Source organism: Carcharhinus amblyrhynchos, chromosome 24 (genome assembly GCF_965287045.1).
Source record: "Carcharhinus amblyrhynchos chromosome 24, sCarAmb.v2.hapA, whole genome shotgun sequence".
NCBI classification, from domain to species: domain Eukaryota; kingdom Metazoa; phylum Chordata; class Chondrichthyes; order Carcharhiniformes; family Carcharhinidae; genus Carcharhinus; species Carcharhinus amblyrhynchos.
The window spans coordinates 545,269-561,060 of record NC_137347.1 but is presented as its reverse complement, the minus strand read 5'-3'; the positions used below and the strand labels follow the sequence as shown (position 1 = coordinate 561,060).

At 50.1% G+C, this 15,792-nt stretch overlaps 1 protein-coding gene across 1 annotated transcript in view; it reads left to right on the top strand.

The window, feature by feature from the left end:
- LOC145357821 (nuclear GTPase SLIP-GC-like) overlaps window positions 1–15,792 on the top strand; it is a 133,948-nt gene that overhangs the window by 71,711 nt on the left and 46,445 nt on the right. The window lies entirely within an intron of this gene.

Here is a 15,792-nt window from a genome sequence, read left to right as displayed (position 1 = left end):
AGGGGAAAATTCCAGGTGGTGGTGTTTCCATGTGTCTGCTGCCCTTGTCTTTCTCAATGATAGTGGGTTTGAAGATGGTACCTCAGGAGTCTTGGTGAGTTGTTGGGTGACATCTTGTAGATGGTACACACTGTTGCTACTGGTCATCGGTGGTGGATGGAATGGATGTTTCTGGATGGAATGCCAATCAAACGGCTGCTTTGTCCTGGATGGTATCAAGCTTCTGGCATGTTGTTGGAGCTGCACTCCATCTCAGCAAGCTCCCCGCTGGAGTGGAGCTGAACTCAGAACAAAGAGGAATCTGTTCAACTTCCACTGCCAGCAGGCCAGATCAAAGGTTGGTTCATCCTCTGTCATTGAACTACAGTGATGTGGAGATGCCAGTGTTGGACACAGTAAAATGTCTCACAACACCAGGTTAAAGTCCAACCAGTTTACTTGATAGTAAACCCACAAGCTCTCGGGGTTCAGTCCAACACTGGCATCTCCACATCATGACTACTATCGACACCGCAAACTGCTGGATCCAAGTGGAGAGGATCTCCAAGAAGATTGCGCATATCAACTGACATCAAACCCTGAAGGCTTTGAGACTTCTTATTGAACTATAGTTTAGGGTGGACAGTGAGAGCCTTTTTCCTCGGATGGTGATGCCTAACACGAGGGGCCATAGCTTTAAATTGATGGGTGATAATTATAGGACAGATGTCAGAGGTAGGTTCTTTACTCAGAGGGTAGTAAGGGCATGGAATGCCCTGCCTGCAGCAGTAGTGGACTCGCCAACTTTAAGGGCATTCAAATGGTCACTGGATAGGCTTATGGATAACATTGGAATAGTTTAGGTTAGAGGGTCATTAGATTGGTTCCTCTGGTTGGTGCAACATTGAGGGCCGAAGGGCCTGTACTGCGCTGTAATGTTCTATAGCATCAGACAGTGCTTATTCTGTGCAGATCGGAGGTCAAGGCCAAGCAATCGCCTACACCTTCACCAAGCCATAGGGGCCTTACATAAAACATCCATAAGACGAAGGTCCTCTACCATCCTGTCCTCAACTCATAGCAATGTCCCCAGGTAACCAAAATCTATGACAAGACCTTGGATAAGTGGACCACTTTCCATACTTTGAGAGCCTAGTGTTAACAAGGGCAGATATCGGCAGTGAGGTTCAACCCCACCTTCAGTGTGCCAGCATAGCCTTCAGTCACCTGAGTAAGGGTGGCACAGTGGTTATCATTGCCCCTTCACAGTGCCAGGGATCTGGGTTCAATTTGCAACTTAGGTCACTGTCTGTGCGGATTCTGCATGTTCTCCCCTAAGGGTTTCCTCTGAGTGCTCCGGTTTCCTCCCACAGTCTGAAAGACGGGTTGGTCAGATGCATTAGCCATGTTAAATTCTCCCTCGGTATATCTAAACAGGCACCAGAGTGTGGTGATTAGGGGAATTTTCTAAGCACCTTCATCACAGTATCAATGTAAGCTTACTTGATCTTTAAGGCTGAAAGCAGTAAGCAAACAAGAAGCAGAAACAATCATTAAAAACATAAGTAACCAGCAAGATAACATCAACAGCATCATCGGCAAGTGACACAATGCTGGTAATATCAAACCGATTGCTGCAATACCAGGAGCAGAACACACAGTGCCCCATTTGTTCAGTGTGCCAACTCAGCACTGAGAGCCATGAATAACAAATATATAAGAGGCAAGCACAACACCCATTCACCTAAACAAGACCATGAATCACATTTTCAGAAAAGAAAACAAGTTATAAAAGATTCTAAAGGTGTTCAGTTTAATTGTAAAAGTTGATTCTTAATCTTTGACGAAATATAAATCAAAAAAGTTAGTGGCTGTCATAGTTATATCGATGTAGAAGTTTAACATTATTTGTAAAGAGTTAGGAACTAATTGTTCTGAGGATGAAATTATTAGGAAAGGCTGTTTCACCCCAGTAGTGATTCCACTGACATATTTGTGATCTTTTATCAAAGCAAGCTTTATTCATAACCTAGTTTAAATATAACTCAAACAAAATGAAACAGTTTAACTCTTAATTGTTGAACAATTTTTAAAAATGAAAAGAAATACTATTTCAATTCTAAGGAATCAACAGACTTTCCTTAGACTTAAACTTTGAATACAGTTAGCAAACTCGGCCATACTTTGATTTGATTGGATTTATCATTATTGTCACATGTATTAACGCACAGTGAAAAGTATTGTTTCTTGCGCACTCTACAGACAAAACATACTATTCATAGAGAAGGAAACGAGAGAGTGCAGAATGTAGTATTACAGTCATAGCTAGTGTTGTACCTGTTAATTCTCAGATACTTTCGACCAGTTTGCTTACTTCAAGGTTTTACCCCGGTGCCCTTATTTGCAAGATGGACAAAGGACAAACACAAGTAAAGGTTCAACAAGTTTATTAATAGTAACATTATTAACCCTTAAATTACCCACATAAAACAAGAGGATACCCCAGGTTCAGGTATACTACCCGCAAAGATGGTTTGGTTAAAACTGCAGGCTCGATTCTCTGAGTCCCCCTGGTCCATTGTCATGAAGATGAGTCTCGATGGCAGCTTCTTCCTTCTCTGGTCAGTTTTCCGAATGGTAAAGTCCACCTCTCTCGTCGAGTCTTCACTGCTGGTGTCTGGAAATGTGTCCCTTAATCCCTTTCCAGAAACTTCTCTGGCTTCTGGCCAATGAGGTCCCGACAGGATTCCAATACCCTCTGGGTTTCTTGATGTCTGCCTGACAGGACACCAGGGTCCACCCCCAGGTGTCCATCTCCATGCTGTTGCCTTCATGTAACCTGTTATCAGAAATGGCAAATGGAATTTAATGTTGGTAAGTGCGAGGTGGTCCACTTTTGTAGGAATAATGGTAGGAAGGACAATTACTTACGTGACGAAAAGCTGCAGCAGGCGACGGTGCAGAGGGACCTCGGGGTCCTTGTGCATGAGTCGCAAAAACCCAGCCTGCAGGTGCAGCAGGTGGTCAGGAAGGCTAATGGGATGCTGGCCTTCATAGCGAGGGGGATAGAATATAAAAGTAGGGAGGTCTTGCTGCAGCTGTATAGGGCATTGGTGAGGCCGCAGCTGGAGTACTGTGTGCAGTTTTGGTTGCCGCACTTATGCAAGGATATTTTGGCCTTGGAGGGAGTGCAGAGGAGGTTTACTAGGCTGATACCGGAGTTGAGGGGGTTGAGCTTTGAGGAGAGTCTGAATAAACTAGGCTTGTACTCGTTAGAGTTTAGAAGAATGAGGGGAGATCTCATTGAGATGGATAAGATGATGAATGGGATGGATAGGATAGAGGTGGAGTGACTCTTCCCGCTCAGAAATGACAGTAGGACTAGAGGGCACAGCCTCAAGATAAAGGGGGGGCAGTTTAGGAACTTCTTCACTCAAAGGGTGGTGAATCTCTGGAATTCTCTGCCCGTTGAGGTGGTGGAGGCTGCCTCACTAAATATTTTTAAGACGCGGGTTGATGGGTTTTTGATAAGAGAGGGGATTAAGGGTTATGGGGAGAGGGCGGGAATGTGGAACAGAGACACGACAGATCAGCCATGATCTTATTGAATGGCAGGGCAGGCTCAAAGGGCTAGATGGCCTACTCCTGCTCCTATTTCTTATGTTCTTATGTTCTTATTAAGCCAACTACAGGTGACAGAAAGTCTGGCCCGGTCTGGGCTTCTATCTTCATAAGGCATGCCTTATGAAGATAGGTTGAGGGAGCTGGGACCCTTCTCCCTGGAGAGACAAAAGTTGAGAGGTGACCTGACAGAGGTTTATAAGAGGATTCTCGGAGGCTATTTCCCCGGGCTGAAATGGTCGCTACGAGAGGACACGGGTTTAAGGTGCAGGGAAGCAAGTACAGAGGAGATGTTAGGGGTAAGTTTTTCACTCAAACGGTGGTGAGTGAATGGAATCGGCTGCCATCGGTGGTGGTGGAGGCGAACTCGCTGGGGTGTTTTAAAAGACTTCTGGATGAGTACATAGGATCTAATGGGATTGGGTGTTATAGATAGGTCTATGGCTTAGTAGGTATAGAAGTGATCAGCACAACTAGTGGGCCGAAGAGCCTGTTTGTGCTGTAGTGTTCTATGTTCTATGTTCTAACAATAGACTGGTGTATTTCAATGATCTCCTGCGAAGTATCAGTAGAGTGCAACGACCTTTGGTGGGTGATTGACGGGTCAGGCCCAGACATGTTTGTATATTTGTACAGTTGGCCTGCCTAAGATTTGACTGTGTTTGACTTTAATATGCCCAATTCTAGGATATCCAATTGTATCAGCCTTAAAACCAGGCCCTGTTTATATTACCACGGTGGACTGGACTCACTGCTCCCGGGGACTGGACTCTCTGCTCCCGGGGACTGGACTCTCTGCTCCCGGGGACTGGACTCACTGCTCCCAGGAACTGGACTCACTGCTCCCGGAGACTGGACTCACTGCTCCCGGGGAATGGACTCACTGCTCCCGGGGACTGGACTCACTGCTCCCGGGGACTGGACTCACTGCTCCCGGGGAATGGACTCACTGCTCCCGGGGACTGGACTCACTGCTCCCGGGGACTGGACTCACTGCTCCCGGGGACTGGACTCACTGCTCCCGGGGAATGGACTCACTGCTCCCGGGGACTGGACTCACTGCTCCCGGGGACTAGACCCACTGCTCCCGGGGACTGGACTCACTGCTCCCGGGGACTGGAGTCTCTGCTCCCGGGGACTGGACTCACTGCTCCCGGGGACTGGACTCACTGCTCCCGGGGAATGGACTCACTGCTCCCGGGGACTGGAGTCTCTGCTCCCGGGGACTGGACTCACTGCTCCCGGGGACTGGACTCACTGCTCCCGGGGAATGGACTCACTGCTCCCGGGGACTGGACTCACTGCTCCCGGGGACTGGACTCACTGCTCCCGGGGACTGGACTCACTGCTCCCGGGGACTGGACTCACTGCTCCCGGGGACTGGACTCACTGCTCCCGGGGACTGGACTCACTGCTCCCGGGGACTGGACTCACTGCTCCCGGGGACTGGAGTCACTGCTCCCGGGGACTGGACTCACTGCTCCCGGGGACTGGAGTCTCTGCTCCCGGGGACTGGAGTCACTGCTCCCGGGGACTGGACTCACTGCTCCCGGGGACTGGAGTCTCTGCTCCCGGGGACTGGAGTCTCTGCTCCCGGGGACTGGAGTCACTGCTCCCGGGGACTGGAGTCACTGCTCCCGGGGACTGGAGTCTCTGCTCCCGGGGACTGGAGTCTCTGCTCCCGGGGACTGGAGTCACTGCTCCCGGGGACTGGAGTCACTGCTCCCGGGGACTGGAGTCTCTGCTCCCGGGGACTGGAGTCACTGCTCCCGGGGACTGGAGTCTCTGCTCCCGGGGACTGGAGTCACTGCTCCCGGGGACTGGAGTCACTGCTCCCGGGGACTGGAGTCACTGCTCCCGGGGACTGGAGTCACTGCTCCCGGGGACTGGAGTCTCTGCTCCCGGGGACTGGAGTCACTGCTCCCGGGGACTGGAGTCACTGCTCCCGGGGACTGGAGTCACTGCTCCCGGGGACTGGAGTCACTGCTCCCGGGGACTGGAGTCACTGCTCCCGGGGACTGAAGTCACTGCTCCCGGGGACTGGACTCGCTGCTCCCGGGGACTGGAGTCTCTGCTCCCGGGGACTGGAGTCTCTGCTCCCGGGGACTGGAGTCACTGCTCCCGGGGACTGGAGTCACTGCTCCCGGGGACTGGAGTCTCTGCTCCCGGGGACTGGAGTCACTGCTCCCGGGGACTGGAGTCACTGCTCCCGGGGACTGGACTCACTGCTCCCGGGGACTGGAGTCACTGCTCCCGGGGACTGGAGTCACTGCTCCCGGGGACTGGACTCGCTGCTCCCGGGGACTGGAGTCACTGCTCCCGGGGACTGGAGTCACTGCTCCCGGGGACTGGACTCGCTGCTCCCGGGGACTGGACTCGCTGCTCCCGGGGACTGGACTCGCTGCTCCCGGGGACTGGACTCGCTGCTCCCGGGGAATAGAACATAGAACATATAACATTACAGCGCAGAACAGGCCCTTCGGCCCACGATGTTGCGCCGACCAGTTAAAAAACATTGACCCTCTAACCTAAACCAATCCCTTTCCATCCATAAACCTATCCACGGATCTCTTAAACGCCCCCAAACTAGGCGCATTTACAACTGCAGCAGGCAGGGCATTCCAATCCCTCACCACCCTCTGGGTAAAGAACTTACCCCTGACATCCGTCCTATAACTACCCCCCCTTAATTTAAAGCCATGCCCCCTCGTGCTAGCTTTCTCCATCCAAGGAAAAAGGCTATCACTATCACCCTATCTAAACCTCTAATCATCTTATATGTTTCAATAAGATCCCCTCTTAGCCGCCTTCTTTCTAGCGAAAACAACCCCAAATCCCTCAGTCTCTCCTCATAGGACCTCCCCTCCATACCAGGCAACATCCTGGTAAACCTCCTCTGCACCCTCTCCAAAGCCTCCACATCCTTCCTATAATGTGGGGACCAGAACTGCACACAATACTCCAAGTGCGGCCGCACCAGAGTTGTGTACAGTTGCAACATGATGCTGCGACTCCTAAATTCAATCCCCGTACCAATAAACGCCAAGACACCGTATGCCTTCTTAACAACCTTATCTACTTGATTCCCAACTTTCAGGGATCTATGTACACATACACCTAGATCCCTCTGTTCATCCACACTATTCAGAGTCCTCCCGTTAGCCCTGTACTCGACACATCTGTTATTCCTACCAAAGTGAATTACCTCACACTTCTCCGCATTAAACTCCATCCACCACCTCTCGGCCCAGCTCTGCAACCTGTCTAAGTCTCCCTGCAAACTATGACACCCTTCATCACTATCTACCACACCTCCGACTTTGGTGTCATCAGCAAATTTACTAATCCACCCAACTATACCCTCATCCAGATCATTAATAAAAATTACAAACAGCAGTGGCCCCAAAACAGATCCCTGAGGCACACCACTCGTAACTGAACTCCATGACGAATATTTACCATCAACCACCACCCTCTATCTCCTATCTGCTAGCCAATTCCTGATCCAATTACCTAGATTACCCTCAATCCCATACATCTGCATTTTCTGCAGAAGCCTACCATGGTGAACCTTATCAAACGCCTTACTAAAATCCACATATACCACGTCAACTGCCTTACCCCCATCCACCTCTTTGGTCACTTTCTCAAAAAACTCAATAAGGTTAGTAAGGCACGACCTACCCGCTACAAAACCATGCTGACTATCTCTAATCATTTCATTACCCTCCAAATAACTATAAATCCTATCCCTAATAATTTTTTCTAAAACCTCGCCCACAACAGAAGTAAGACTCACCGGTCTATAATTCCCGGGGAAGTCTCTGTTCCCCTTCTTAAACAATGGGACAACATTCGCTATCCTCCAATCTTCCGGTACTATACCTGAGACCAACGAAGACCTGAAGATCAGAGCCAGAGGCTCTGCAATCACCTCTCTTGCCTCCCAGAGAATCCTAGGGTAAATCCCGTCTGGACCAGGGGACTTATCTATTTTCAAACCCTCAAGAATATCCAGCACATCCTCCTTATCAACTGCAATACTGTCTAGTTTACACCCCTGCAACCCAGTGTTCTCCTCAGCTACATTTATGTCCCCCTGCGTGAACACCGAAGAGAAATATAGGTTCAATGCCTCTCCAATCTCTTCCGGTTCCACACACAACTTCCCTCTGCTGTCTGTAACTGGCCCTAATCTTGCTCTAACCAACCTTCTGTTCTTAACATACCTAAAGAACGCCTTAGGATTCTCCTTAATCCTATCAGCCAAAGTCTTCTCATGTCCTCTTTTAGCCATTCTTAACTCACTCTTCAACTCCCTCCTAGCCAATCTAAAGCTTTCTAGTGCACTACCTGAGCCCTCAAGTCTCATCCGAACATAAGCCTCCTTTTTCTTTTTAACCAACGAATCTACTTTTTTAGTGCACCACAGTTCCCTAGCTCTACCAATTCCTCCTTGCCTGACAGGGACATACCTATCAAGGACTCGCAGTAGCTGCTCCTTGAAAAAACTCCACATTTCAGACGTTCCCAGTCTCTGTAGTCTCCTAGTCCAACCTATGCTTCCTAATTCTCTCCTAATAGCCTCATAATTACCCCTCCCCCAGCTAAAACTACTGACCCGAGGTTCATGCCTATCCCTTTCCATCACTAAGGTGAACGTAACCGAATTGTGGTCACTATCACCAAAATGCACCCCAACTTCCAAGTCTAGCACCTGGTCTGGCTCATTTCCCAGCACCAAATCCAATATAGCCTCACCTCTAGTTGGCCTATCTACATACTGAGTTAAAAAACCTTCCTGCACGCTTTGTACAAAAACTGACCCCTCTAACGAGCTAGAGCTATAGCAATTCCAATCAATATTAGTAAAGTTAAAGTCCCCCATAACAATTACCCTATTACTTTCACTCCTAACCAGGATCGTCTCCGCAATCCTTTCCTCAACCTTTCTAGAACTTTTAGGAGGTCTATAAAAGACTCCCAACAGGGTGACCTCTCCTCTCCTATTTCTAATCTCCGCCCATACTACCTCAACAGACAAGTCCTCATCAAACTTCCTCTCTGACACTGTGATACAGTCCCTGACCAACAATGCTACCCCTCCCCCCCTTCTACCTCCTTCTCTACTCCGACTGAAGCATTTGAACCCCGGAACCTGCAACAACCATTCCTGACCCTGCTCTATCCATGTCTCTGAAATGGCCACAACGTCAAAGTCCCAGGTACTGATCCACGCTGCAAGTTCATCCACTTTATTGCGAATACTCCTCGCATTAAAGTATACACATTTCAAACCCTGCTCCGCCCCAGCCCCACGATGCCGTGCATTGCAGTCCCCATCTATGCCCCCCTCACTTTCACCCCCTCTACTCAGGATCCCACCCCCCCTCCGAATCAGTTTAAACCTCCCTGCATAGCCTTAGCAAATTTACCCCCCAGGATATTGGTTCTCCTCTGATTCAGGTGTAGACCATCACTCTTATAGAGGTCCCACCTTCCCCAGAATGAGCCCCAATTGCTCAAGTACCTGAACCCCTCCCTCCTGCACCATCCCCTCAGCCACGAGTTCAAACTTTCCCTCTCTCTATTCCACTCTAAACTATCCCGTGGCACAGGCAAGAGTCTGGAGATAACCACTCTTTCTGACTTGGCCTTTAGTTTCCACCCCAACTCCATAAATCTCTGCTTAATATCCCCTTCCCTTAACCTCCCTATGTCATGCGTCCCCACGTGAACTATAACTTGGGGTTGATCTCCCTCTCCCCTAAGAGTCCTGAATACCCTTTCCGATACATCCCGGACCTCAGCCCCTGGGAGGCAACACACCAGCCCTGAGTCCCTACCATTACTTCCAACTCTCCTATCCATCCCCCTAACTATGGAGTCCCCAATCACCAGGCCCAATCTTTTACATCCCCTAACCACCTGAGCCTTCACAATAGGCTCACCTCCAGAGACCTGCTCCCTTTGGCTATCTCCAGTTGATTCCTCCTCAACTGTAGCCTCCAGGACCGAAAACCTATTTTGGAGGGGAACAGCCCCAGGGGATTGTCCCCCAATTGCTTCTTTCCCCTCTTCCTGGCATTTACCCAAGACTCATTTCTAGGAGTGACTATCTCCTTATAACTCCTATCGATGTCCGCCTCCGCCTCCCGAATTATGCGGAGTTTCTCTAATTCCACCTCCAGCTCCTTAACACACTCCTCCAGAAGTTGTAATCGAACACACTTCATACAGGTAAAATCACCAGAAACACTACTGGAGTCCCTCACCACATACATCCCACAGGAGATGCAGCTTACTGCCTGAATGGGACGGGTAGGATAGAGGTGGAGAGACACTTCCCGCTCAGAAAGGATAATAGGACTAGGGGGCACAGCCTCAAGATAAAGGGGGGGCGGTTTAGAACGGAGTTGAGGAGGAACTTCTTCACTCAAAGGGTGGTGAATCTCTGGAATTCTCTGCCCGTTGAAGTGGTGGAGGCTACCTCGCTAAATATTTTTAAGACGCGGGTTGATGGGTTTTTGGTAAGAGAGGGGATTAAGGGTTATGGGGAGAGGGCGGGAATGTGGAACTGAGCCACGACAGATCAGCCATGATCTTATTGAATGGCGGAGCAGGCTCGAAGGGCTCGTTGGCCTACTCCTGCTCCTATTTCTTATGTTCTTATGTAATTACCAGCAGAAAAAAATATAAAAAAAACTTCCCACACACTTATAATTAGGTTAGTGGAGGTGGGAGGGTGGGATTCTCTACCAGTGTAGAGGATCAGGTATCCTCTCTGCGCTAATTTATAGGGTCAGGGACCGAGAAAAAAAACTACAACTACCGGTAAGCGTCCTAGTGACAACTTCCGGTTTCTAGCTAATTTTAAAAAAAACCACCGATACTCACGACTTTAAACTAGAAATAAAAAGTTAAAAAATATAAACAGAAAATGTACCTTTCTTGCAGCCTCCTCACACGCCCAAAAATCGCTGCCTCTCGATGCTGCTCCTCAGGAACAATGAGCTCACTGCTCGCGGGGACTGGACCCACTACTCCCGGGGACTGGACCCACTGCTCCCGGAGACTGGACTCACTGCTCCCGGGGACTGGACTCACTGCTCCCGGGGACTGGACTCACTGCTCCCGGGGACTGGACTCACTGCTCCCGGGGACTGGACTCACTGCTCCCGGGGACTGGAGTCTCTGCTCCTGGGGAATGGACTCACTGCTCCTGGGGACTGGACTCACTGCTCCCGGGGACTGGAGTCACTGCTCCCGGGGACTGGACTCACTGCTCCCGGGGACTGGACTCACTGCTCCCGGGGACTGGACTCACTGCTCCCGGGGACTGGACTCTCTGCTCCCGGGGACTGGAGTCTCTGCTCCCGGGGACTGGAGTCTCTGCTCCCGGGGACTGGACTCACTGCTCCCGGGGACTGGAGTCTCTGCTCCCGGGGACTGGAGTCTCTGCTCCCGGGGACTGGACTCACTGCTCCCGGGGACTGGACTCACTGCTCCCGGGGACTGGAGCCTCTGCTCCCGGGGAATGGACTCACTGCTCCCGGGGACTAGACTCACTGCTCCCGGGGACTGGACTCACTGCTCCCGGGGACTGGAGTCTCTGCTCCCGGGGACTGGAGTCTCTGCTCCCGGGGACTGGAGTCTCTGCTCCCGGGGACTGGACTCACTGCTCCCGGGGACTGGACTCACTGCTCCCGGGGACTGGAGTCTCTGCTCCCGGGGACTGGACTCACTGCTCCCGGGGAATGGACTCACTGCTCCCGGATACTGGACTCACTGCTCCCGGGGAATGGACTCACTGCTCCCGGATACTGGACTCACTGCTCCCGGGGACTGGACTCACTGCTCCCGGGGACTGGAGTCTCTGCTCGCGGGGACTGGACTCACTGCTCCCGGGGAATGGAGTCTGTGCTCCCGGGGAATGGACTCACTGCTCCCGGGGACTGGACTCACTGCTCCCGGGGACTGGACTCACTGCTCCCGGGGACTGGACTCACTGCTCCCGGAGACTGGACTCACTGCTCCCGGGGACTTGGAGTCACTGCTCCCGGGGACTGGACTCACTGCTCCCGGGGACTGGACTCACTGCTCCCGGGGACTGGACTCACTGCTCCCGGGGAATGGACTCACTGCTCCCGGGGAATGGACTCACTGCTCCCGGGGACTGGACTCACTGCTCCCGGGGAATGGACACACTGCTCCCGGGGACTGGACTCACTGCTCCCGGAAACTGGAGTCTCTGCTCCCGGGGACTGGAGTCTCTGCTCCCGGGGACTGGAGTCTCTGCTCGCGGGGACTGGACTCACTGCTCCCGGGGACTGGACTCACTGCTCCCGGAGACTGGAGTCTCTGCTCCCGGGGACTGGAGTCTCTGCTCCCGGGGACTGGACACACTGCTCCCGGGGACTGGACTCACTGCTCCCGGGGAATGGACTCACTGTTCCCAGGAAAGAATTCACTGCTCTTGTTAAGGGGAGTTATTGCTCAGTTAAACATCTTATTGCCACTTATTGCAGTGAGCCTGTCAAAAAATATTCAACGGAAGGCATTTACCAATTCCCCAACCAACAGTGCGACCCTTGTTCCCTCTTGAGGGTGAACATATGGAGCAGAGTGTAATTATCTTTGTTATTCTCCAGAAAGCTGCTTGATGAAAGATAGACTGAGAGTCCATCTTTTCCACGCTTTCATAAAAACTCACCCACCTTACTCAGTGCCCACTGTTTTTGTATAGACACAAATGAATACACTTACATCCTATTAGTTTTCAATTACCAGATTCTCTTCTCTCTAGAAACAAAGAAACAAGAAAAATTACAGCACAGTACAGGCCCTTCGGCCCCCGAAGTTGTGCCGTACATGTCCCTACCTTAGAGATTACTAGGCTTACCTATAACCCTCTATCTTACTAAGTTCCATGTATTTATCTAAAAGTCTCTTAAAAGACCCTATCAAATCCGCCTCCCACCACCATTGCTGGCAGCCCATTCCACACACCCACCACCCTCTGAGTGAAAAACTTACCCCTGACATCTCCTCTGTACCTACTCCCCAGCACCTGAAACCTGTGTCCTCTTGTGGCAGCCATTTCAGCCCTGGGAAAAAGCCTCTGACTGTCCACTCGATCAGTTGTGTTTTAAGCAAGACAGAGGAGGGGCTAGAAGAGTTGGGGTGAGTAGCAATACTGATTAGGGAGCATATTACAGCGGTGCAGAGGGTGGACAATTTGGAAGGGTCATGTAATGAGTCACTGTGGGTGGAGCTCAGAAACAGCAAGGGTGCAGTCACTATGCTGGGGGTATACTACAGGCCCCCCAACAGCCCACGGGAAGTGGAGGAACGGATATGTAAGGAGATTCTGGACAGGTTCTGCAGAGCTGGGCCGAGAGGTGGCGGATGGAGTTTAATGCGGAGAAGTGTGAGGTAATTCACTTTGGTAGGAATAACAGATGTGTCGAGTATAGGGCTAACGGGAGGACTTTGAATAGTGTGGATGAGCAGAGGGATCTAGGTGTATGTGTACATAGATCCCTGAAAGTTGGGAATCAAGTAGATAAGGTTGTTAAGAAGGCATACGGTGTCTTGGCGTTTATTGGTACGGGGATTGAATTTAGGAGTCGCAGCGTTATGTTGCAACTGTACACAACTCTGGTGCGTCCGCAGTTGGAGTACTGTGTGCAGTTCTGGTCCCCACATTACAGGAAGGATGTGGAGGCTTTGGAGAGGGTGCAGAGGAGGTTTACCAGGATGTTGCCTGGTATGGAGGGGAGGTCCTATGAGGAGAGGCTGAGGGATTTGGGGTTGTTTTCGCTGGAAAGAAGATGGCTAAGAGGGGATCTTATTGAAACATATAAGATGATTAGAGGTTTAGATAGGGTGGATAGTGATAGCCTTTTTCCTCTGATGGAGAAATCTAGCACGAGGGGGCATGGCTTTAAATTAAGGGGGGGTAGTTATAGGACGGATGTCAGGGGTAAGTTTTTTACCCAGAGGGTGGTGAGGGATTGGAATGCCCTGCCTGCTGCAGTTGTAAATGCGCCTAGTTTGGGGGCGTTTAAGAGATCCATGGATAGGTTTATGGACGAAAAGGGATTGGTTTAGGTTAGTGGGTCATTGTTTTGTAACTGGTCGGCGCAACATCGTGGGCCGAAGGGCCTGTTCTGCGCTGTAATGTTCTATGTTCTAGGTGCAGAAAAAATAGGGTTGTTGTAGTGGGAGACTTTAATTTCCCTTGTGTCGACTGGAAATCGCTTAGGGCTGGAGGTCTGGATGGGAGGAATTTATAAGGTTCTTTGGAACAATATGTTGATAATCCAACTAGAGAAGGGGCTATACTGGACCTAGTACTGGGGAATGAGCCCAGTCAAGTCATCAAAGTTTCAGTTGGGGAACATGTGGCAAATAGTGACCACAATTCTGTAAACTTCAGGATGGTTATGGAAAAGGATGAGTGTTGTCCGATGGGTAAGGTGCTGAATTGGGGGAAGGCTAACTATAGCCAGATTAGGCAGGAATTGGTGGCCATTGATTGGGAGAGGCTGTTTGAGGGTAAATCCACATCTGGCATGTGGGAGTCTTTTAAGGAGCAGTTGATGGGGCTGCAGGACAGGTATGTGCCTGTAAAAAGGAAGGATAGGAAAGGTAGGATTAGAGAGCCATGGATAACCAGAGAAATTGTGTGTCTAATCAAATAGGGAAAAGAGGCGTATGTAAGCTCCAGGCAGCTAAAAACAGAGCACTGGAGGAATACAGAGAAAGTAGAAAATAACTCAAACAGGGAGTTAGAAGGACAAAAAGGGGTCACAAAATGTCCTTGGCAAACAGGATTAAGGAGAATCCTAAGGTATTTTATACATACGTTAGGAACAAGAGGGTTGTCAGGGAAAGAATCGGACCTCTCAGGAACAAAAGAGGGGAATTATGCTTAGAACCCAAGGAAGTAGGTGAGATCCTAAATGAATACTTCCCATTAGTATTCACAGAGAGGGACACGTTGACTGGTAGTGCCTCAGAGGGCTGTGTTGACCCGTTAGAAAAAAATCTCAATTACAAGGGAGGAAGTGTTAGGTTTTTTATGAAACATTAAAACAAACAAATCTCCAGGGCCTGATGGCATCTATCCTAGACTGCTCAGGGAGGCAAGAGATGAAATTGCTGGGCCTCTAGCAGAAATCTTTGTCTCTTCACTAGTCACAGGTGAGGTCCCAGAGGATTAGAGGATAGCAAATGTGGTCCTGTTATTTATAAGGGTAGCAAGGATAACTCGGGTAATTATAGACTGGTGAGTTTGACCTCCGTGGTAGGGAAATTGTTGGAGAAGAGTCTTAGAGATAGGATATATGCACATTTAGAACTGAGTAGTCTCATTAGCAATAGACAACATGGTTTTGTACGAGAGAGGTCATGCCTCACAAATTTGGTGCAGTTTTTTGAGGAGGTGACAAAAATGATTGACGAGGGAAGGGCTGTGGATGTCGTCTATATGGATTTTAGTAAAACGTTTGACAAAGTCCCTCATGGCAGGCTGGTGCAAAAGATCAAATCGCACAGGATAAAAGGTGAGCTAGCGAGATGGGTGGAGAACTGGCTTGGCCACAGGAAACAGAGGGTAGCAGTGGAGGGGTCTTTTTCCGGTTGGAGATCTGTGACTAGTGGTGTTCCGCAGGGCTCTGTACTGGGACCTCTGCTGTTTGTGATATATATAAATGATTTGGAAGAAGATGTAGCTGGTGTGATCAGTAAGTTTGTGAACGACACAAAGATTGCTGGACTTGCCGATAGCGATGAACATTGTCAGAGAATACAACAGGATATGGATAGCCTGGAAAATTGGGCGGAGAAATGGCAGATGGAATTTAATCCAGATAAATGTGAAGTGATGCATTTCAGTAGATCTAATGTAGGGGGGAGCTATACAATAAATGGCAGAACCATCAGGAGTATAGGCACACAGAGGAACCACAGATCTTTAAAGGTGGCAGCACAGGTGGAGAGGGTGGTGAAGAAAGCATATGGCATGCTTGCCTTTATTGGATGGGGCATAGAGTATAAAAGTTGGCATATGATGTTGCAGCTATATTGAGCGTTGGTTAGGCCACATTTGGAATACTGCGTCCAGTTCTGGTCGCCACACCACCAGAAGGACATGGAGGCTTTGGAGAGAGTGCAGAAAAGGTTTAC